This window comes from Typopeltis vanoorti, chromosome 21, assembly GCF_054136105.1.
Source record: "Typopeltis vanoorti isolate ZY-2024b chromosome 21, IOZ_Tvanoo_1.0, whole genome shotgun sequence".
Lineage (NCBI taxonomy): Eukaryota > Metazoa > Arthropoda > Arachnida > Uropygi > Thelyphonidae > Typopeltis > Typopeltis vanoorti.
In genome coordinates, this window is record NC_143569.1 from 40,819,409 (window position 1) to 40,841,679 (window position 22,271).

Below are 22,271 nucleotides of genomic sequence, written 5' to 3' on the forward strand. Positions count from 1 at the left end.
AGATTTGTGGGTTACAGAAACTGGTTGATAGGTGGAAAAGGAGTGATATGATTGAGACATGCAAATTACTGAAGGGTTTTTTACAAGATTAATTCAGAAGAAAATTTTCAGAACAGGTGTGGTGGTGGGGAGAATTAGGGACCATCCATGGTCCCTAATACTTAAAACTAAGTATTTTGCTTGGAGAGTAGTGAATGAGTGGAACAGGTTGCCAGAGTCTGTTGTGGGTGCCATGACTGTGAATGAGTTCAAAGCAAAATATGATAGATACTACACAAATGTTGGATAGTCGATATGATGTTTAAACCCTCAATGAGTCTGAGGACTCCTTGTAGTTGCCGGTAGTAATATTTATTTATTATATTCTTACCAAAGTTTTCCCAGGACTTGTTTAGCTACTTTTACATTTTCTCGGTATTCTTTTAGGGCATCTGCCTTAACTTATTTGCTAGGAACTGTTGGTATGCTTTCTTCTTTTACAGAACTGCTTCTTTAATTTATGTCTACCATGGTATTCTTACAGACTTCATATACCTCCCTAACTGAATCAATGTCTTCTTCAGTTTGCTACTGAGACTCCAAGGTTTGGTTCATGTTTTCAAATTTTCTTCGATAATGTTCATATAGATGTTATTTAAATTCAATGTAATATCCATTACATTTCTTTAGATATTTCTGAAATATCTTCTATTATTTTTGAACAGCTTATCAATGGAGAAACCATAGGGAATTTCCTGCAAAACAGAGGATGTAAAAATTTATAAATATGCCAAGAAATTATATTCTTGGTTTAATCCTTTATCCAAGTTTGTGCATGAAGTCACTTCATGACTGGGCTACTTGTATATAGAAGCTAACGACATCACATCAATTGCCTTAGTATCCCATAATGCAATGCACATATCCTTACAAACATGTGTAATGTCTATGCATTATGGTAAGGGCCACCACCTAGATTAGTTTCTACTTTTATTGAGGTCTCATCAGTATCTTGCCTTCTTCACAGCCAAAATATTATCTCTCACTCAATTCATTACTTTGAACAGCAGTATCACAACCCTACCCAAGTATAGTGTTTCACATTTGTAGTGCTGTTCCCTAAAAATATTTGATTCAATATATATAGAAGAGCAATTAGGCTGCTTAATGACCATCTCTCACCAATTCACTGTTTCACAGAAAGATTGTTTCTGCTGTTTGTATTTTAATATTTTCATGGTCACTGCTCATAACTGGCATACTATTCACAACCCTCCTCCACCAGTTAATCCTTCTACCACTAAATTCTGAAGTATCTTATTTCCTAAAGTTTCTTCTTTCTCAATAAATCAAAAGGTACTAATGTACTGTGGACTTTCATCTTCTAGTGCAGTACCACATAACAGAAACCTGAACTTGCAAAGAATCAGGTTTGCATCCTCTCTCCACATGAACATCTAAGTTTATTTAAAGCTACAGTACTAATGTCCTATAGGTTTTCACATGAATTAATATTAAAAATCAGACTTCTAGCAATGCCTATTCTTGTTTTAATCCACATTGTAGCCTATTTGCACATAAATTATCTTCATAATTGAGTTACTTACTACCTATGTATAGAGAAGTTGCAACTCTTTCTCCCTAGTTCTGATTGGGTCAGATGACAAAATGATGCATTACATTAACATGCACCATTTTGCTACATGCATACAAAGTAACTTCCATTGGAATAGCTCTCATCACAGGGTGGTCCAACATCACTAACATTTGGCATCCTACATGAACTTTGTGTGAGAGAGAGATTGTGGAATACAGCACAATTAAAGTTACTGTATAAGAACTTAGTTATAAAGATATGTCATGTACAAACTTTCATTTGCTTACTGATGGACTATAATACAGATAACAACAGTCAAGCTTTAAATTAGGAACACCTAACTAATAATGGGGTGTCCACCTCTCTGTGTAATCATGGCTCAGATGTTGAATATCCTCCATGTGGAACTTGACCCATGTCTGCTGCAACTCTGTTAGTTCACACATTCCGTGGAGGAGGATCAGCAGTTCTCATACCCCATTTCAGCATATCCCACACATGTTCAATTGGGTTAGTTAGGGAAGTTTGGGGGCCAAGGCAATATGGCAAATTCGTTTGTCATGTTCTTCTAACCACTCAGTTGTTGTACAAGCCCATGACAAGTGGTGCACTGTCCTGTTGAAAGATAGCACTACAGATATGGATGGAGATGGTCAGCTAAAGGTCCCTGTAGCATTCAGTGTTTGTGGAATGGTAACCAACAGACCTATGGTATGCCATGCAGAGCCTCCAGACCATACCATCACCTCAACTGGATTGTTGAATTCCAACTGTGCAACCAGGGGATATGGCTTCATGCTCTTTACGCCAAATGCAAACCAAGCCATCAGCGTGGTGCAGCCAAAAACATTATCACCCCACAAAACCTTCTTTTATCTGTTGATAGGTCCTTTGCTAACTTTCCTTGGCATCATGGGCACTCTTGTTGGTCTCAGACTGTGGAAACCCAAGTAAAGCAAGGTATGGTGCATGTGGAAATGGATCGAACTGTCCCCCTGTTGTACTGGTGAGCAAGCTGAAACTGTTCCACATCGTTTCTGAGATACCAGTTGTGACACCCAACGGTCACCTCTAGGATCAACCACATGTGGCTGGCCAATGTGAGCTCTTTTACTGGATATATTCATGGTTAATCCAGTCCTGGTATACCCTTGATACAGTAATATGGGAGCAAACAAGTGCAGCTGTTTCCAAAATACTGGCACCTGCCTTCCAGGCCTCAACACCTGCAGTCAAATTGGCTTAAGTCACCACATCATTTCTCCATTACTGGCTCCCATCAGTACCTAATTTCCTGTTAAACATAATATACTTTCAACCTTAAAAAAAAAATGCTATAATCTAAAAAATTTTGGATTTCTGTGTTATGGCTAAGATCTTATGCTTAAAAATGCTAACTCATAACAGAATAATTAATTTGACTAAGTTTATATAATTGCAAACTTTGTAGTTATGTTTAATTCATAATGGTTTATTCTTTGTTTTTCATATTATAGTGGAAAAAATGTTATGTATTAAAATAAAGAGGCATTTTCCCATCAAAATTAGTTTATTGTTCTGTTTATTTAAAAGGATTTATATTACTCTTTTACACTCTGGAAAGTTATAAAATATTGCAAATCTGCTATAAGGCATTAAAATATCTATCTTTAACCCTCCAAAGACTTTATATTACAGTCTATCCTTATACACATTTAGAATATGGGATACAAAGACTGGCAGTTCTGTGCTACTCATAACAGAGGAGCTTATTTGTTCTTTCAAAATACTGCCCCAATTCATATAAATCTCAGCAGTCTATGACCTTGTCTAGATTTAAAATTGCACTATAACTAAAGGCTACACAGACCCAAGTATGAAAAGTTAAAATATGTGAAGTAATGGAATAGATGCACATTTTGGACTTTGCACAAAAGGTACATATTTTTCTGGATATTCGTACCACTACAGCTATAAAATTGGTAAGGTTAGTTGCAAAAAGTTTCATTTGTCTAGTTATTCCAAATGAACAGTAAAATACATCAAAATTGGATTAGTATAAAAAGTTCCAACATTTTTCTATTGTGAGCTTATCCAAAGCATATTATATACAGTCAGCCCAAAGAGAACTGGCAAGTGAAGATTGAAGCACATGATTTTAACAAATTGTCATATCCACAAATTTTAAATCACTACAATAAAGAAATAAAAATATATTTTTTTTTATTTTACAAATGTTAAGTATAGCTAAAATAAACTTCATTTTCATCTTCTAGTCTCCATTTTGTATTTAATTAAAAAAACTAACATAGATTCCACAAATCACCCAATTCCTTATCCTGTTGTGATTTGGCCATGCAGAGATCAGTATACAAATTAGTATTTTCAAAAATTATACCAGTTTAGTATTTCACAAAGTACAAATCTTACCATCACAGATGAAATATCGCCTAATACACAAAATAGGGATATTGCAATTTAATGAAATTTGTTTCCACAATTATTTTTTAATGCAGGCTTCATTTCTACTATATCACGATTCTCCCTATACAAAACACCTACACTGTGGACAATAAGTACAAAGATTAGTAACAAAATTGTGCCATTAACAGTTTGATTTATATATTTTGTATTTAGTTATCTGAACCACCAATATGTCCTCAGAGATATGTAGAAAAAATGTAGCTTATCTTAAAACCTGAGAAAAATGACAAATATCAGCAGTACTCTACTTTGAATTATTACATATAAAAAATTTTCTTCAATTCATATAATTAAGCTTCAGTGTTTTAAAATTCTCTTCCATTAGGCTATTCCCTTTGAAATAATCAGAATAGTAATGTATGGAAATTCATATTTTTATCAGATAGTATATAAACAAAATTTTATATGCAGCGGTAATTATTCAGTCCTATTTTGATTTACCAGATGCTTCATTGTAATTGATGATGACAGGTTCAAGTATTCTGAACATTAGATTTGGGAACTTTCAAAAATACAAAATCATACTGTGAGTTTTCATATAGATCAGTGATTTCCTTTCTCTTATATAAGAAAAAAAATTTTTTTTATAACATTTATACAATGTAAACACAGTATAAACATCTTCTAAAATAACATTGTCAAAAGATAGATAAGGATTTCTCTTTGGACACTAACAACAAGCCCTATTAAAGAAATGCATAAAATTTACATACCATCTGATGATTTATGTGACTTATGTTTCATAGTACTTAAAAATTTTCAAATACTTTGATATTTGTGACTAGTTAATATCACATTAGTTACAGGATAAGGTTATTTTTTTATAGAAGCCCTTCTCATAACATTAATTCTTCTGCTACATACAAATGATAATGTAATCAATTAATCTGGTCATCTATGCTTAGACCTATTCCCTGTACATATTTTATGAACTGCAACCCATGTATGGTAGCTGCCAAAACAATGTATGTTTTAGTTGCACTGCACATTTTATGTAGAGTTAATTTAAAAAAAAAAAAAAATGAGGACTAGAAAAATCCTTTTCTCATTCTGATTACAGAGTTATAGATTATGAATATAGACAATGTTTTGAAGTAGATATCAAAAAACATTTAAATACACAAAGGAAAAAAAATCTGTTATTTAATATATGAAAAATGTTTAAGGTGATGACTCATTCTTAATGAATAGACCTATAAATTATATTTAAGTTAAAATACATTCATTTTCCATAAATTCAAAATAAGAGTTTACGCAGCATAATATTAAACCAATGGTTTACTCAATTATCCTTTACCAAGCTAAATAATTATATATATTTTTAAAATTTGTAAATAAGTTATACATTCTTTGTAACAAAATCAATTACATTTTTAAGTTAAATCTGATAAATCATGACCTAGCCGTCAAGTCATTTTTTACTGATAAAAAAACACATTAAACATAGCCAAGATCCACTGACTACAGGAATAATCATGTTTGAGTTGTCTAAGAGGCAAAAAATGTCAAAACATGAAATATTTTGATGTAGGATGAATTTTTTTCACTTCTTTCCAATTCTGTATTCCATTCCTTGAGTTTTGCCATTTATTTTAAACAAATCTCACACACTATATATACCATAATTTTGTTCTACAAATTAATGTAGAGTATTTTGACTTTTCATTTACTATAATAGATCATAGGACAAAGCTCAAGCTATACAAGAAATTAGATCTAGCAATGATCTAAATGAGTCAATAGATAAGTCATGAGCTAATTATCAAATTAATGTTAATTGGGATATCACTGTATTCTGGAAAATATATCATGCTCTAAGTTTTAATGATACAATGTCTGGAAGTAGGATAATATTTTACAATTTGTAGTTAACTGTTCAAATAAAACTAAAAACTAATATGATCTTTATGTGAAATAATAGGAAAGCATTACAAATCATTTATCAAAAGTATATCAAAAACTGACCTATATAAGCAATAGCTTTTAAACATTTTAACTGCTAATATTAATTAAATATTCCTACTGAATTACTACACATCAGTCAGAAACTACAGTGAGCAATAAGTACTATCCAAAAAAAATGACTCGGTACTGAGAACAGACAAAAGACTAGTGACAGACAGTTACACATTGAGGATAAACCTTTCTATTATGAATGAAATAGCTGATTCAAAACCAACCTTAAAAAAAAATCTAGCATCAGAAATTTTCACTTCTGGACATGAGTAAAATGCCAACAGATAAACTCGTTTTTTTTTGTTTTTTTTTTTTCAATATTGAGAAAAATATCAAAAAAGAGATACACAAACTGTATGTTTAAAAAAACAATATATTATGAAGTTACTCTGCAGTAAAATAGGTCTATACTGACCATACTATTGCATAGTATAAAAAAAATATACAGCACCAGGATACAAAGAGAATTTTCAAAAAATATATACATTTAGATTCCTTATATGTAAAAAACTGCAGCAATCGGAACTCGTGCAATGTAGTACACAATTTTTTTTCTGTTATCAAACTGATATGATTATCGATGGATCAAACATGCTGATAATTAATGCCTTTTTTAACTTTACATCTTTTGATGATATGTGTTCTGCTAATGTTTGTAAACAAAAAAAAAAAAAATTATGAAATTTGATGTTTATAGTTCACTTTAAGTAACCACACTTAAAAAAAAAAAAAACTAATTAAATATTCTCATGAAAAGAACTATAAAAACTGAAAAAATATCAAGCACACTATTTAAATTTCTGTATTACAAACTAATTCCAATGATAAAAGGAGAAATGGCTTACATCATTTTCATACCTGAATGAAATATATTAAACCCATACAAATATATGAATAGAAAATTACATTTTTATGAATTCAAGATTCCACTCACATGAGCCTGTATTTATTTAAGAAAAAAAAAATATTGAAATTATCTTAATACTTTGGTATTTTCAGCACTAGTTACTCAAAATAATCTCACATAAGTATTTGATGTAAATTATATTCAATTTTTTAATCATCTATGATTATTTTAATTCAATAGCATGTTTTGTCCTTGATACTTTTGTTTACTACCACATAAAGCAAAAATGCCATGAATCTCTTGCTCCCCCCCCCCTCACCCCCAAAAAGAAAATACATGATTTGTCCATAAAAATAAAGGCTGTTAACCTTAGAGATGCAATAAAATCATATTCCTTATAAGTAAAAAACTGAAGTAATGCATGGTATAAATGCATGGCACATAATCTTTAACAGTATTAGAAATACCGAAGTGTTGGAAAATACAGCATGCTCTCAATTATCAATGTTACCTATAACTCACTAATTTTCAAATAAATATTTACGTATAACAGTCCTCCAAGACTTTTCTGTAAAATGGTCTTTCGTTAGTTATTACATGCTAAATTTTTTTTTTTTTTTGTAAACGATAATTTATTTTTAAGTTGTAAGTCACTAACTGTGCTACCCAGTATCACTATATTTCACTCTTCATTATCCTTTGGATTCACCCCTCTTCCAACTCTCAAGATAAATGAAAGCTGTATGCATAGAATTCTGTTGTATTTTTAATTAGACAAGTACTATATAATATGAAATTCTATAGACTAAAATTTAAATCTACTTTTAAGTAGATTTATGAACTTAAATCTACTTAAAAGTATAATCCACCCCCCCTAATTTTGTGTGATCAAAATAACACTATTTTTTTTTGAATAAACAAGAATAGTCGAATACTATAATAAAAGATTAACTTAGGTACTAGGTACTGTAAAGCTATTGCATTAATCCCTATAATTTAATATATCAGCCACTGTATACTATGTTTATATCTAATTTTAGATAACACAAAGCTAAACTACTGTAAATGCCAATCATAAAATTAAAACTAAATTTTGATTTACTGACAAAGATTTCCTGCATACAATCCTAAAAAGTTAAGAGACGTTGCATATTGTTCCTGATAAATTTCATTCCATATAATTATATAAATCAACTGCATTATTGCTTTATAAACAGGATTCCATTAACTTCACTTAACTGTATATGCAAGAATGAAATTCCAACTGTTCATCCCTTGATTTAAAAATGTGACACATTTGCAGTTTTTCTATTCTCATAATGAAGGAAATGAATGACTTCAAAGACTGAATTTACTTAATACAAGATTACATTTCTCTAAAAATATATAAAACTATTAATAGATAAAATACCTCTAGAAATTCTAGGCACAGTGATAAAAAGTTTTCTTGTAGCATTTACTTTCTTTGTCCCTAAAATGTTACCAAAAAACTATACACACAGGAAGACATGACTTCATCAAAAAAGCCTTATTACAACACACAAATACACTCATTTCAGAGGATACTCAACCAATGACTTATATGGCACTATAAGAAACACCCCACATCAGAAAGGAGGGACATCAATATGAATTATACATGTTATAAAACTTTGACTTCGGAGTTTGTTTGAAAATTACATGTATTATACAGTTTAGGAAATATCTAAATATCTCTAAACCAATGAAATCAATGAAATTAAAAAATGAAAGGAAAAGAGCACAAGACAAAAATTACAAAACTGATGGGAAAGACAGCAGAAAATTATTACACAATATCAAAATAAACAAGGTTTCTTGGGAAAAAAATTAATATATATATATCATTCTGATAATTTTTTAAAACAAAATAATGAAGAGGTTATTTGGCAAAGTCATTTAAAAACATACACCAAAATACTGACTTCAGAGCAGTACTTTCTGTTTCCTTTCATAGTTATCACATGTTCAGAGGAAAGTTTATTATAAAGGATAAAAAGGATTTTCATTCACAAGGTTCACCACAGAAAGAGATGACATTACTTTTTTTTTCTGCATTGACACAGCTATTGCACATTCACAGCAGAACCATGGTGATGTTGCTCACTAGCACTGCTACTTGTAGTTCTGTTCAGGATATCAGCCAATAAAAAGAGCCAATCACAGTTCTTAAGTGGTCCATAACTGATTTTTACCACCTCACTTTTTTCCTCAAGATGCCAATGAAATGCTGAAAAAGAAAGAATATGTGTTGTCAGTCATGCAAAACTCAATCTAGTTTCAGTGACATGCCTTAGATTTGGAGAGTTAAGCAAATAAAACGATTATTAAGAGAATTCTTCCATGACCAATATGTTCAGAAATTTTCTGGTTGCTTAACAGTTCTGTACTTAGGCCAATGCATAATTAAGATAAAGCTTGAAAATTAAATGATTATTATTTAAACAACAAACTATCATAAAACAATAACTAACTACTGCAGGTTAAAAATTTCCATATGTGCATTAAGCATTACCATTAAGAAGAAATTATTTTTAATGTCTTATAATGATAAGGACATAAGATGCATTATCATTAGGTCTAGATTTTTCAAATTGTCAACAGAATCAGAAAGTCACATTGCTTTGAGTTCTGAGATTTCCAATATACAGAATTCATGATGAATATCATTCATTTTCAAATAATTTTCTCTCAGTATAATCCTTTCTCATTTTTTTTATATTTCTCTTATTAGTATTCCTGTTATTCCATTTTAACTTTTTATTAATTCTTTCCATTATTTAAAGCATTAACTTAAATGCTTGCATTTTTTGGTACTGATTAAATTTGAAGATAGAATATAAAGTTCTATAAGAAACATTTTCTTTGTACCATTCTGATACAAAGAAAATATTTCTTATGGAACTTTATCTTGAAACTGCTCTACAAGATTAAGCACCATCTAATTATTTCACATCCACACATGCATGTAGATAGGAAGTGTTATAACTTCAGATATGACCCTGACATAACAAGGAAAGACTACATTAGAGCACTTCCTATTGATAAAAACTTTTACAGGAACTATACAGTTAGTTTTTCATTTGCCACCACACCCTTTGCCATTCTCATTTTGTCCTATTATTTCAATTGAGAATAATGATTTAATCTTTAATTTTTTTAAAAAAATATTTAGGATATACTACAGAATTTGGATTCACTCCTATAACTTATCTTACTTTTAACAGAAGTGAAATAATTAAATTTCTATAAAATACAAAAAAAATCTCTTATATTTGATCCTAAGATAACTAAAAATTGTATTTATGCAATATGAATATTTTTCTAAGACATGTATTAAAGCTAACTAAAATAAATAAATGAATATCCCAACTGAAGAAAACATACATTAGGCTGATAAACATTCTTTGTTAATCTATTCTTATAAACTACACCTGTCAACTGGAATTGTAAAATAGAAATATAATGTTGGATAGTTAACTGTTTTTTTTTAAATTATTCCAGTTTCTATAATTTTATTTTAAAAGTATTTAGTTTATAATGACCTCTTCAGGAAGACTGATAATTTGACTTAAAATTTTTAAGTTATATTTCTTTAAAAAATATTTTAGACAGCAAATCAATTATGAAAATCTCTTTCAGTATGATTTTAAAAGGAACAGATGTTTAGTGTATGATATACTCAAATTTTAAGCTGTTTCTTAAAATTCTAAGCTGTTTGTTAAGTATGATATACTTAATTTTAAGCAGTTTCTTTTGAATAAAATTTGGCTTCTTTTTCAGAAAGAGGTCAAGAAAAATAATCTATCAATCTTAATATAGATCTTGATTATCAAAGAAGAAATATTTGAGAGAATGGTTATTTTTAAATTTTTGGTTTCTCTGGAGAACTTATTTTGATAATTCATATTTCCATAACTTCTGTTTATGGAATATGAATAAGTTTCACAAATCATCATTAATTTATGTTACTTCAAATTAAACTGAAGTAAACATAAATTAATGATTTGTAATCTAAAATTAAATACTTTTGTTACAAAGTGGTCTTTTGAAATAACCTTAGCTGAAGTGAGCAGCTGGATGTCTTGCGTTGGTCTTGCGCCATTCATGGTGTACAGAGGTTTTTCTTGTACTGTGTTGGCACATTTTTGAGTTGAGCTGAAAAGGAGGACCATAATAGTGAATGAGTTGATATGTTGAGGAATAATGTGGAGTTTGTGGAATGAGTTTGATGGACGAAAGGAATTATACAAGGATGGTTTGCATCTGAATGGATTTGGTGTTCAGTCTGGAAAAAGTGTTGTGGAATGAAATGAAAGTGGATGTGCAAAATCATGGAAACTAGAGCTTGTGTGTGTGTGGGGGGGGGGGGGGGGGGGGGGCTGTTGAGCAGGCACACAGATATCAGGGAGGCAGTTCAGTGTAAGAATGTGCATAAAATGCCTAAGTTAGTATTGCTGGTAACAAACCAGGATGGGATAGTTAGTATAAAGCATCAGGATATTATGGGGTTTTTGCACTTTATGTACACTAATGCCAGGAGCATTTGGAACAGGGTTTTTTGGCATTGGTTAGTTCATTATGGTCAAACGTTACTGCCATTAGTGAGGCATGACTGACAGATGATGATATACTTAGTGGGATAGAATATGAAGGGTATAGTGTTCAAGGAGAATAGAGAGAAAATAATGGGGGAAGGAATATTATTGATGATAGTAGATGAACTGTAACCAAAGATAGAAGTTCAATTCAGCTGCACCAGTATATATAGAAAATTTGAGGCCATCTGGTATGAGATTAGTGGTCAACATTACAAAATATACAGCTGGAAAATTCCATAGACTAGGGGATGGCAAGAATGATGAGGATAGTATGCATCTGCAAATAACTTAATGAGTGGAAGGCAGGTAATTACTATGGGGGATTTCAATTATGGGAACATAGATTCGAAGAAGGAGAGGACACATAAGAGGAAGAAAATGGAATATACTAGAAGTTTCAGAGTGCTAGATCTAGTAACTGCATCAGAGAATTTGTCTATAACCAATATGACCACATTGGCAGCAATTGGTGAGAGTGATCATATGGTCTTGACCTGGGAGGTGGCTAAATGTGTGGAATTTTCAGTTAAGAGGGGGGGGGGGGTGTATATATATATGGAATTACAGAGCTGGTAAGTATAAAGCTTAGGAGGTTGCTTGGATCAGTGCCATGGCATGTGAAACTGCAAGGACTGGATATTGATAGTGCATGAGAAGTGGTAAAGGAGTGTTTAAGGGGAAGTAATAGCTGACTATATACCTAGAGTCAGGAGAATAAATCAAATGGGAGTTAAATGGATGAATATCATCATTAGGCTGGAGTTACAAAAAAATTGTGGAATGAATTCAAGGAGAAAGGTGACCAGCAGGCACATGAGCAGTACAGGCCAGAGGATACAAGTGTGGCAAGAAAGGCAAAAGCAGAGCATGAAAGGAAATCAGCAGTGTATGCCAAAGATTATCCAAAAGAGTTCTTTGGTATGTTGCAAGTAAAAAGAAGGACATTTATGGCAGGATTTTAATGAATGTTGATGGTAGGGAAGTAAATGAATCAGGTGAAATAGTAGAATTACTAAGTGAACACTTTGGAAGAGTATATCAACTAGGTGAAGATATTGCAGTAACGAGAGGCAAAAGCTTATATGGAATCTGAGATAAATGAAATGGAGGTGGATAGCATATTACAGAACCTTGATGTGAATATAGCTATAGGATTAGATGGTATACCAGCTTGAGTTTTACAAGAATGTGCTAGGGAATTTTCAGTGCCAGTGACCATGTTGTTTAATCTAAGTGTCAGCTCTGGGTTAGTCCCAAGGGGGTGGAAAAAGGGGAAAATAGTTCCACTACATAAAGGGGGCTCTTAGACTGATGTAGCAAATTAACCAATCAGCATATCAGAAGTCATTTAGGTACTGGAAAAGTTGGTCAAGAGCAAATTACTGCAATGGATAAATGAAAATGGAATACTGTATGGGGGGGGGGGGGCGGTTTTGTGAAGGGAAGGTCTTCAGTAATCTTCAGTAACTTGATCATGTTTTATAATACTGTGACAGCTGAGTTGAATAAAGGCCTGTGATTAGTGTGTGCCAGAGCCCTGATCTTGGGCCGCTACTATTTAATTTGTACATTAACGATATAGGAAAAGATCCAAGAGGAACTATTCAGTTTGCCAACGATGGAAAATTGGATAGAGCAATAGTTGATACAGATGTTAAAATTTTGCAGGATGATTTGGACAGACTGGCAGTCTGGGCAAAGGAAAACAGATGTCTGTTTAATGTGGCAAAGGTTATGTATTTTGGAGGGAAAAGATTACTTCACTGATGGAATGTACTCCAGGAAATTGACAAAGATATTTGGGGGTGTTAGTGGATAGGGGGGGTTGAAGTTTAGAGGACACACTACAAAAGTGGCTAAAGCTTTCATTGGATTACTTGGTTACTGAAGAATATTCTGACGAGTAGAGACAAGCATGTTATTATACCTGCTTGGTAACACCCCATCTTGACAACTGCACACAGATTTCATCACCTGTGTTTCTTGACAATGAAGAGGAAGTGGAGAGGATCCAGAGGAAAGTGACCAAGATGGTACTAGGTATTTGGGAATTAACCTTATGAGAAGAAGTTGAAGATTTGTAGATTACAGAAATTGGTTGACAGGAAGAAAAGGGGCGATATGATTAAGACATACAAATTACTGAAAGTTTTTTTTATTTATTTTATTACAAGATTAATACAGAGGAAATTTTTCAGAACAGGTGTGCTGGCAGAACTAGGGGCCCATCCTTGAAAACTGAACAAGAGTATAGTTAATAAGAGTGTTAGAACTAGATTTTGAGAGTGGAATAGGTTACTAGAGTGTTGTGGATGCTATGTGGACTCTGAATGAGTTCAAAGCATGATACTGTGCAAATGTTGAATAGTGGTGAGTCTAAGGACTCCATGGGACAGCCCATAATAGTAATAATAAAACATTTTATTAAATCATGTATTATAATTTGTTTATATTTCCTATTTTGGACATCTATATCTGACAGTGGAGGCACCTCTACAAATGAGTGCAAGGTAAAGTGTGTGCCAGCAATAAAATAAAGCAACAAATAAAATTATAAAACTTTTCACATGTTTAAAACAAATGGAATACTTTAATCAAACCAATATTTAAAAAAAAAAAAAAAAGTTGAAATCATGATAAACCTTTATAAAACTATTTCTCTTGGCAACATTTCAAATAATCAGAATATAAGCATTTCCACAAATTGACTTAATTACACAAGTCTGAAAGGAAAAACAGTAGATTAGATATTTTAAATTCTCTGATAAGCACTAGGATAAAAACATTTCCTTTAAAGATAATTAAACCATTAAAAGCATTGACTTACTCCTCTACTCATAAGATTATCAGAAATGATTATTTAGAAAGGTTTGCAAGTTCAAAAAATAAACAGTAAGGAAGAATAAAAACAGGTGGGTCTTTTTGCTATACTCAAAAAAATGTATTTTTCTTTGGATATAGTAAATGTCCTTTTTCATAAATAGCAAAAGATCCACCTGTTTCTATTCTTCCTTACTGTTTATTTTTTGAATTTGTAAATCTTTTTAAATAATAAAAATTTCTGATAGTCTTAAAGGAACAAGTCAGTACTTTTAATAACTTTTCACAGAAAAATTCCAATTCCTCATATGAGCAAGAGCTACAGAAATAAATAAACTCAGAATTATTGCATCCTCCATACTGGTATTCAATGGGGACAGTGCACCTAGCTGCCAAAATCAGAAGATGGCTACATGCAAATGTAATAATCACAAATAAAATTTGACAAATACAGTGATACCTCGGCTAACGAGTGACCCTGCTAAAGAATTTTTCGGCTAACGAAGATTTTTTCGCTGTTTTTCGGACTCCGCTAACGATTGTTTTAGTGAATGTGCGCGCTAACATAAAGCAGCAAACATGAAATTGAATGGTCGGGCCATTCCAGGAGCTTATCTTTTCCATGTGTGTGTGTGACAAAGAAATGAGCTGACCACATCACAGAGGGGAGACCCACCAACCCGACTGGATTGTTTATGTTCGAGACAGTGAGAAGTGAGATGCCTCATACCAGTGTCAGGTGACATTAAAAAAATGCTGCACTACTGGGAAGAGTTTCAGTCTTTGGCTACAAAGTGGCATCCCAACAAAGCTGAAATGAACAGACTTTGTGCCTTGGTTGAAGACAAGTGTCTGAATTACTTTAAAAACATTCTGAAAAAAAAAGTACAATCAACTTTGGACAGATTTTTGACTTCTCCTTTAGCAAAGAGACAGAGGTCAGCTACTGAAGAAGAGGAGCCTTACCTTGAATAAATTTTGAAAATTTGGAAGAAGAATAGTAAAAACGTTATGAACATATTTTCAGTTTAATAAAGTGTATATAATAGTGTAAAGATCGTCAGTTTTTTATTCTACTTTCCATTCTCCTTCATCTAATTGGGTAGCTGTTCATCTCAGCCTTTGGTGAGTTTTTGCCCTTTTATAGTGTACTTTTTACTATTTTATAAAACTTATCTTTCAATAGTAGGCAGCAGCCAGAACGAATTAAACGATTTTCTATAGAAACCTAAGGGAAATCATGTTTCGGATAACGAAGATTTCAGCTAACGAATGCGATTCCAGAACCAATTATCTTCGTTAGCCAAGGTATCACTGTAATGTTAATGTCCACATTTGTGTGACTGGACAGCCAAGCAGGGGCGAATGCTGGTCTTGAAATTCACGCTTGCTCTTGTTATCATTCAGGGAGCGAGAGGTGATTGAAGTCTGATTAGCGGAATAATGAATTACTGACCATTTAAAACTATATATGTAGAAATTTATGTACATTCATTTAATCATACAAATACAACATTTATTTTACAAATGATATTCTATCTTTTTCAATTTAGCTATTTGAATACAAATTCTACCCTAGAGTTCTTCTTTATGAACTGTCAATAACATAGTCATAAAAAGTTAGTTGCAACTTAATTTTCCCAAGCAGCATGCACACTTGTAAAGGCTGGCTGAAGCTCACTGGCTAAAGCTACTTTGACTGCGTATGGCCTGTGTTTAAGACAACGTGAAGGGAGCAAAAATGGCCATGCGCGTGCATGCAATCACAGTGCTGTAGCGAAAGACCTGGAAGCTCCCACAACCGAGCAAGCCAAGGTAGCTTTGACTAGACAAGCAAGCATCGGCCTTCAATACACAATGCAAAGCTCAATTATTGCCACACAAGCTTAAGACGTCTTCTGTCTAAAAAAATAAAAACCTAAATGGAATGCTTATAAATGCATGCATTTATTAACAAATAAATATTACTTCTTTCTCAAGTAATGAAAGCATGGAGAATTTGCCCCTGCAGCCAAATAATTGGAAATGGTTATTGGTTAAATATTACTACTAATTACAAAAAAAAAGATTCCAAAGAGTATATTCCTTTCTCACAAATATTTAACCTAATTCAATTTTATTCTTCTTTGGAGAAGAAATATTAAGTAAGATTACACTATAATTTTATAGACAGTTACTGAAATGATTATTGGTAATAGGACCACTCCTAGCTCATTATACAACTTCCAGGATATCCTTCTGTTCTTGTCCCTTCTAAACTATATATGTTTTCAGTACTATCTAAGTTGTTTCAATCATATATATGTGTGTGTGACCTCTTTTTCCTTAGAACCACTCCAGAAATCCTGTTGAGACCAAACATGGAACTTCAAGCCCTCAGTAAGCAAAGCAGTAATTGTTATTAGTCATTGTTGGCCAATACTTTACAAAATCTCACTTCCCCAAAAAACCAGCTAACCAAATGCAGCCTAAGGCCTTATGCAATAGGACAACGACCTCATCCTTTTTTTTTTTTTTTTTAAATCATCACCTCACACATGAAAGGTTATAAGATCTAAAATACAACAGTGCCATGTGTCAATAAATAATTAAGGAGTAAGAAGTGATCTACTGATATGTTTTTTAAGCGCTAGGAATTGTACTCAGTGGAAAAACAGATAGGGAATATATGTTTGGAGTTGGACAGTGTATAGATGTGGCTGCTCTAGTTCTTGCATGATTAAAAGAAAGTGGAGGAATGGTAGTAACTAGTTCAGCAGAGCAGTGTCCGTGAAAGCACCTATAGAAAAAGCATAGTATGGAACCAGAGCCCCATGACAATGCCCATGGGGAGATGGCTAAAAGGATGCTGTGAGAAACAAGTCATCTATTAAGCAAATTGCCCACTTCTGTATATCAAAAATTCTTAGGGAGGTTTTGAGAACAATATTCCACGGTTGGTCAAGATCTGAGATTTATGAAATATTAGTTGAGCAGAAGAGAAATGTCAATATTTTCCTAACATTGCTGCCATAATCTATTAGGTTGTTCTCATAATTATCATAATGCATCTCTTATCTTGTCTGCCACACAATCCATTATTTCCTCACTTCCATGAATGCATACCAACATAGCATTTCTTCTTTCAAACAGTCGTATAGAAATATCTCAAATTGTGATTGATTACAGAATACTGATAACCTTCATAGACAACACACCATCTTACTTACAGAAGGCTTGAAGTGGCTGTTACCATGTTTGGTATATATGGTTTCCTATCTGTTGCCCCTCCCCAGCAACATGCAAACAAATTTAAAGCCTGGAATCTTTTACAACTAAGGGGAGGTATACACTATTAGACAGTAACATAAGACCAAACTGATAATGCATCAGGACTATGACAGCGCTACCCATAGCAACTTAATACATAATCTTATCACCACTCAAACTGCTGTAGTTAGTGCCTGAAGGGTCCAATATAATGAAATGCAGCAACACTGATGACACAATGGAACAGCTAGAAGACTAGATTCAGAAAACATCTAGTCTTCTGGTCTTTTGCTTTCATATCGCAAATTTTTCAGCAACAAATTCCACTATCTTCCATTTGTGGTTACAGCAGAAAAGTAGTTCCACTGACCAGTTGAAAGATGGTAGTACATGGGAGCAAACTCGACTGTAATACATCAAGAGAAATTGCATCTGGAGAGAGTGAGTATAGCCATGAGGAAAGCTGATGTCATGTAATGGACGTGTATTTCACATGCACTTTCTGTGTGGGAATCTTGTATTTCACACACAAATATTGATGACATCTACATACATGACAATGCACCATTACTTATGTGCATCAAAAATCATCTATTTTTCACTGAACCTCAACTGTTCAAACTACATTCTGCGTGATTCCATACATAAGGAGAGTACATATGCCTCTCTCAGATCTGACATCCCATTCTCATTGCTAAACCTCCAGTTTCCTAGTTCCAATAACTACTCCAACCTCTATCTGGTAAGGTTGATTTTCAGTAATATAATCCACTGATGTTAGTAACTAATGCAAACAGTATATTTGAAATATACTGTTGGTAATGAAGTATAAAACTGGTTATAAAAAATGAGACAGTATAAATTGGTGAGATGATAAAAAAAAAAAATCAGATATGAAATTGTGGAATCTAGCTAAAAAAAAAAAAGTTAAATAAGATAATAAGTGAAAACAGAATACTTTTTTAAATCAATATTTCAATGTCTCCATGAACATTAAATTTTTTTAATACATTATCTGCTAAAATAAATTTTAAAACTGAAAAATTACAGCATCCTTGAAGTTATATGGAGGGGAGGGGGGAAGTAGAAAGAATGTAAATATAACTTTAAAATCTAATTAACTATACAGTTAACAGTAACAACTTTCCATCAGTTAATAGAGCAACTTTCTGCCAAGTTAATAATACAGTAAATAAACTATGACCAGTAAATAGGAGAGATACTTAAAGATAAGTAAATTATAATGCTTCTTAACTGCAACATCAAAGTCCCTATACAGCAACAGTGAGAAAATAGCAAAGCCAGTATGACCCTTGAGCAAATTCACAAGGGTCAAATTTCTCTCTTAGAATGTCTAGCATGAGTCAGTGACCCACTTTTCAGGTTCATTAACTTCAGGCTTCATTCAGTGAAATAATTAAAATAAACTACCAGAGGTTTTATGTCTTTATGATATATTACAGACTATCAACTCAATTTGAACAATTTTGCAACTGCTATAAAGGAAACTGACTAGAATTATTTTAGTAGTGAATTTAAGACACCAAAATAATATCCTTGCAGTAAAAATTATATAAATTATACAAATTTAAATATTACTCATAAAACAATTTAGCTAACAAAAAGAATCCTTCAGATGAACACTGAATAATATTCAAATAGAATAAAGCCAAAATTAAGAAATCAAAAATACTGTAGGGAACCAACATACAGTAGAAGTTAAGAATTTTACATACTTGAAAGCTAATATTGATAATGAAGGTAATCTGACAAAGATAATAAAAATTGACAAAAGCAAATATATTCTTTATAAAAAAATAAAAGAAAATAAAAATAAAACTGAAATAAAGATCATCAATATTGATAACATTGGAGCTAATATTGATAATGAAGGTGGATCTAACAAAGATAAAACAAATAAAGCAAATATATTCTTTATAAAAAAATAAAATAAAAATAAAACCGAAATAAAGATCAATAGCAATGTCAAGGCTTTATTAAATTATTGATCAGGAATTGAAGCTGACAAAGAAACAGGAAACTAATTTAAAGTTTTCATTGTTTGTATAAAATATTAAAAATATTTAGACCACAGCATATAGCAAATGATGAATTATATAAACAGAGCAAAAAAAAAAAAAAGAAGTATCACCAGTGAAGTAAAGATAAATGGATATGTACTCAGAATTGACAGAGTGGAGATTTCAAGAGTAGCTTTGATGGATTCCAGAAGGAAAAGGTTTAAATTATAGCAAAAAATGACAGAAAAAGAAAGTAGAATATTTGGCTGAGAGATATGAAGAGCAATAGAATTAGTTGCAAAAGAGAAGGTTAATTGAAGAAGACTGACTTCTGCCCTTACATACTACAGGACACAAAGAGAATAGGTGTATATCCCCCCCCCCCCAAAAAAGCTCCAGGATTGGATTTAAAATAGTTTAAGTTCTGTTGGAATATCTTCTTAATCAAAATACACATCTCCCAAAAAGGACTGCCTTTTAAGTCTAGTCCTAGAGAGCACTAATGTCAATTTTGACTAACTGCAATTTTGAATTGCTTCCACAGTTACTTGGCTATGGAAAAAATTCAAAATTTGTGTGAAATAAATGTTCTGAATAGCTGATAGCATTAGAACATCAACAAGACAACCTGATTGAAAGGGGAAAGATTTTAGCAAAAAAAGATAAAAAGAGAAAATTCTAAGTTGGACACTGGTACAAGATATAAGGACAAACAAATGCATAAATGCCGCCGTTCAAATAAAAAGTCAGAGCATGTAATAAAAGTGATATGAGTAGTGATGAAAGAAACTGAAAGTTGAAGGTTTCAGGATAATTATCCTCACTTCACAGTTGCGGAAATTATTTTGTAACATGCTTGCCAATTTCAACACTGCACAAATCAAAATTAAATATAAAAAATATATATGCATACACTGCTTTTTTTTTCTTTTCTTTTATGTTGAGCCCATACATGAGAGGTTGGTTGGTCAACATATAGTATGCTTGGAGAAGTCAATAGATTTAAGACAATGGGCAAGGTGCATAGTGCCATATAATGAGTCACATGTTTGTAGTCAGTATATTGGAGGAATATAATGCTACCAAATCAGTGCAACTGTGTTTGGGTGAAATGGCTGGGAATAGGGAATAACAGAGTTTGAAAGAGATATTGTGATAAGATGCCATGTTGTAAGTCTATCAGTTCAGCAAATTGTTGACAAATTGGGCCATTCCAGGTCAACAATCAGTGATACCATATTGAGATGAGAGTGCAGGGAGACAACTGTAAGTGCTACCCTCAGTGAACAATCCACCACACTCACCAAATATGACTGTAAGGTGCTATGAAGAATGATAATATGTAAAACTGCCGATCATCTGCCTACAGGTTGAATGCAGAGTTCCGGGCATCGACTGGAACACAAATCTGCACAAAAACATTCAGAACCAAAACTCACAACATGGATTTCCATGGTAGAACTGCACAATATGCAAACCTCACATTACCTGGACCAACACAGAGTGTCATCTTCAGCTGTGCAAAGAACATGTATACAGTGAAACGGGATGTGGAAGCTTGAAAAGCTGTGTTATGGAGCAATGAATCAGGCTACGCCCTCTCCCGAGCAGATGGATGAGTGCAGGTGTGGTGGATGCCAGGTGAATGTCTCTTACCAGCGTGCATAACCCAAACTATGAAATTCAGAGGTGGCAGTGTGATGGTATGGTCCTTTTTTTTACTGGTTTGGCCTCCTCGGGTCTTTGTTTACGGTTCAGGGCTTGTGGCACCACAAACAAAGGCCCGAGGCCAAAACAGGACCATACCATCACACCATTCAGGGGTTTCTGAACATTCTGGACAATGCAATGCTTCCTACTTTGTGGTATTTCTATGGAACTAACCATTGTCTCTTTCAGCAGGACAATGTACAGTGCCATAAGGCTGGTGCTGTGACTGGGTGGTTTATGGACATGAAGGTCACCACACAGTCCTGATCTTAATCCTACTGAACCTGAACTGGAACATCAGGTGAAGTCAAGGGATGTTCTCTCCACAACAATTCAGAACCTCATTATATGCCTACAGGAAGAATGGTCCAAAATTCCAATTGGTTGCTATTGTATGCCCTATGGCCCATAGGATTGCTGCAATCATTGCAATGAAAGGAGGTCTTACATCTTATTAAGGTGGATGCCATGGCTGTTTGTAACCCACACTATGGTGTCTGTTAACTTCTTTCCAAGCACTGTATATATATCAACAGCTAAGACATTCATTCATTCAGCATGCCATGTAGATTGTAGTGCGGCTTGATTCTTTGTATGTGTATACTCCAGATGATGTGAATGTCAAAACATCAAGTGATTATTTTGATTTATATTAAACTGAAGTTTTACTCTAACACAGTAATTGTTTCCATAATTTTTGAAGATGTAGATAAAACATTCACTTTTCGTCTGTTAGAATACATAAGAATCAGGCCACAATTTTTTCACTTAGTACCTTATTTGCTTTCTTTCCTTCTCAAAGATGTATAAAAATGTTAAATTTATCTTTTCACAAAGATTGTGATCTACAATTTGTACAAAAATGCCTCAGCTTAAAATTAAAAAAGCTCACACATTTGCACAAACAGAATAGCAACTGGACTAGTATCATCCCATCTCTGGAGACATATCACAATCTGCTAATGATCAATATTTCCTGTGACACATTACTATCTTTCTGCATCACAGAA

At 32.8% G+C, this 22,271-nt stretch overlaps 1 protein-coding gene across 1 annotated transcript in view; it reads right to left on the reverse strand.

The window, feature by feature from the left end:
- Window positions 1-3,106: 3,106 nt before the first annotated feature.
- Window positions 3,107-22,271, reverse strand: part of LOC150094762 (ras-related protein Rap-2c-like) — a 48,332-nt gene continuing 29,167 nt past the window's right edge. Inside the window, exon 3 of the mRNA XM_090411073.1 lies at window positions 3,107-9,090. The gene's annotated coding sequence lies outside the window, so the exon portion shown is untranslated. The remainder of the gene's footprint in view (window positions 9,091-22,271) is intronic.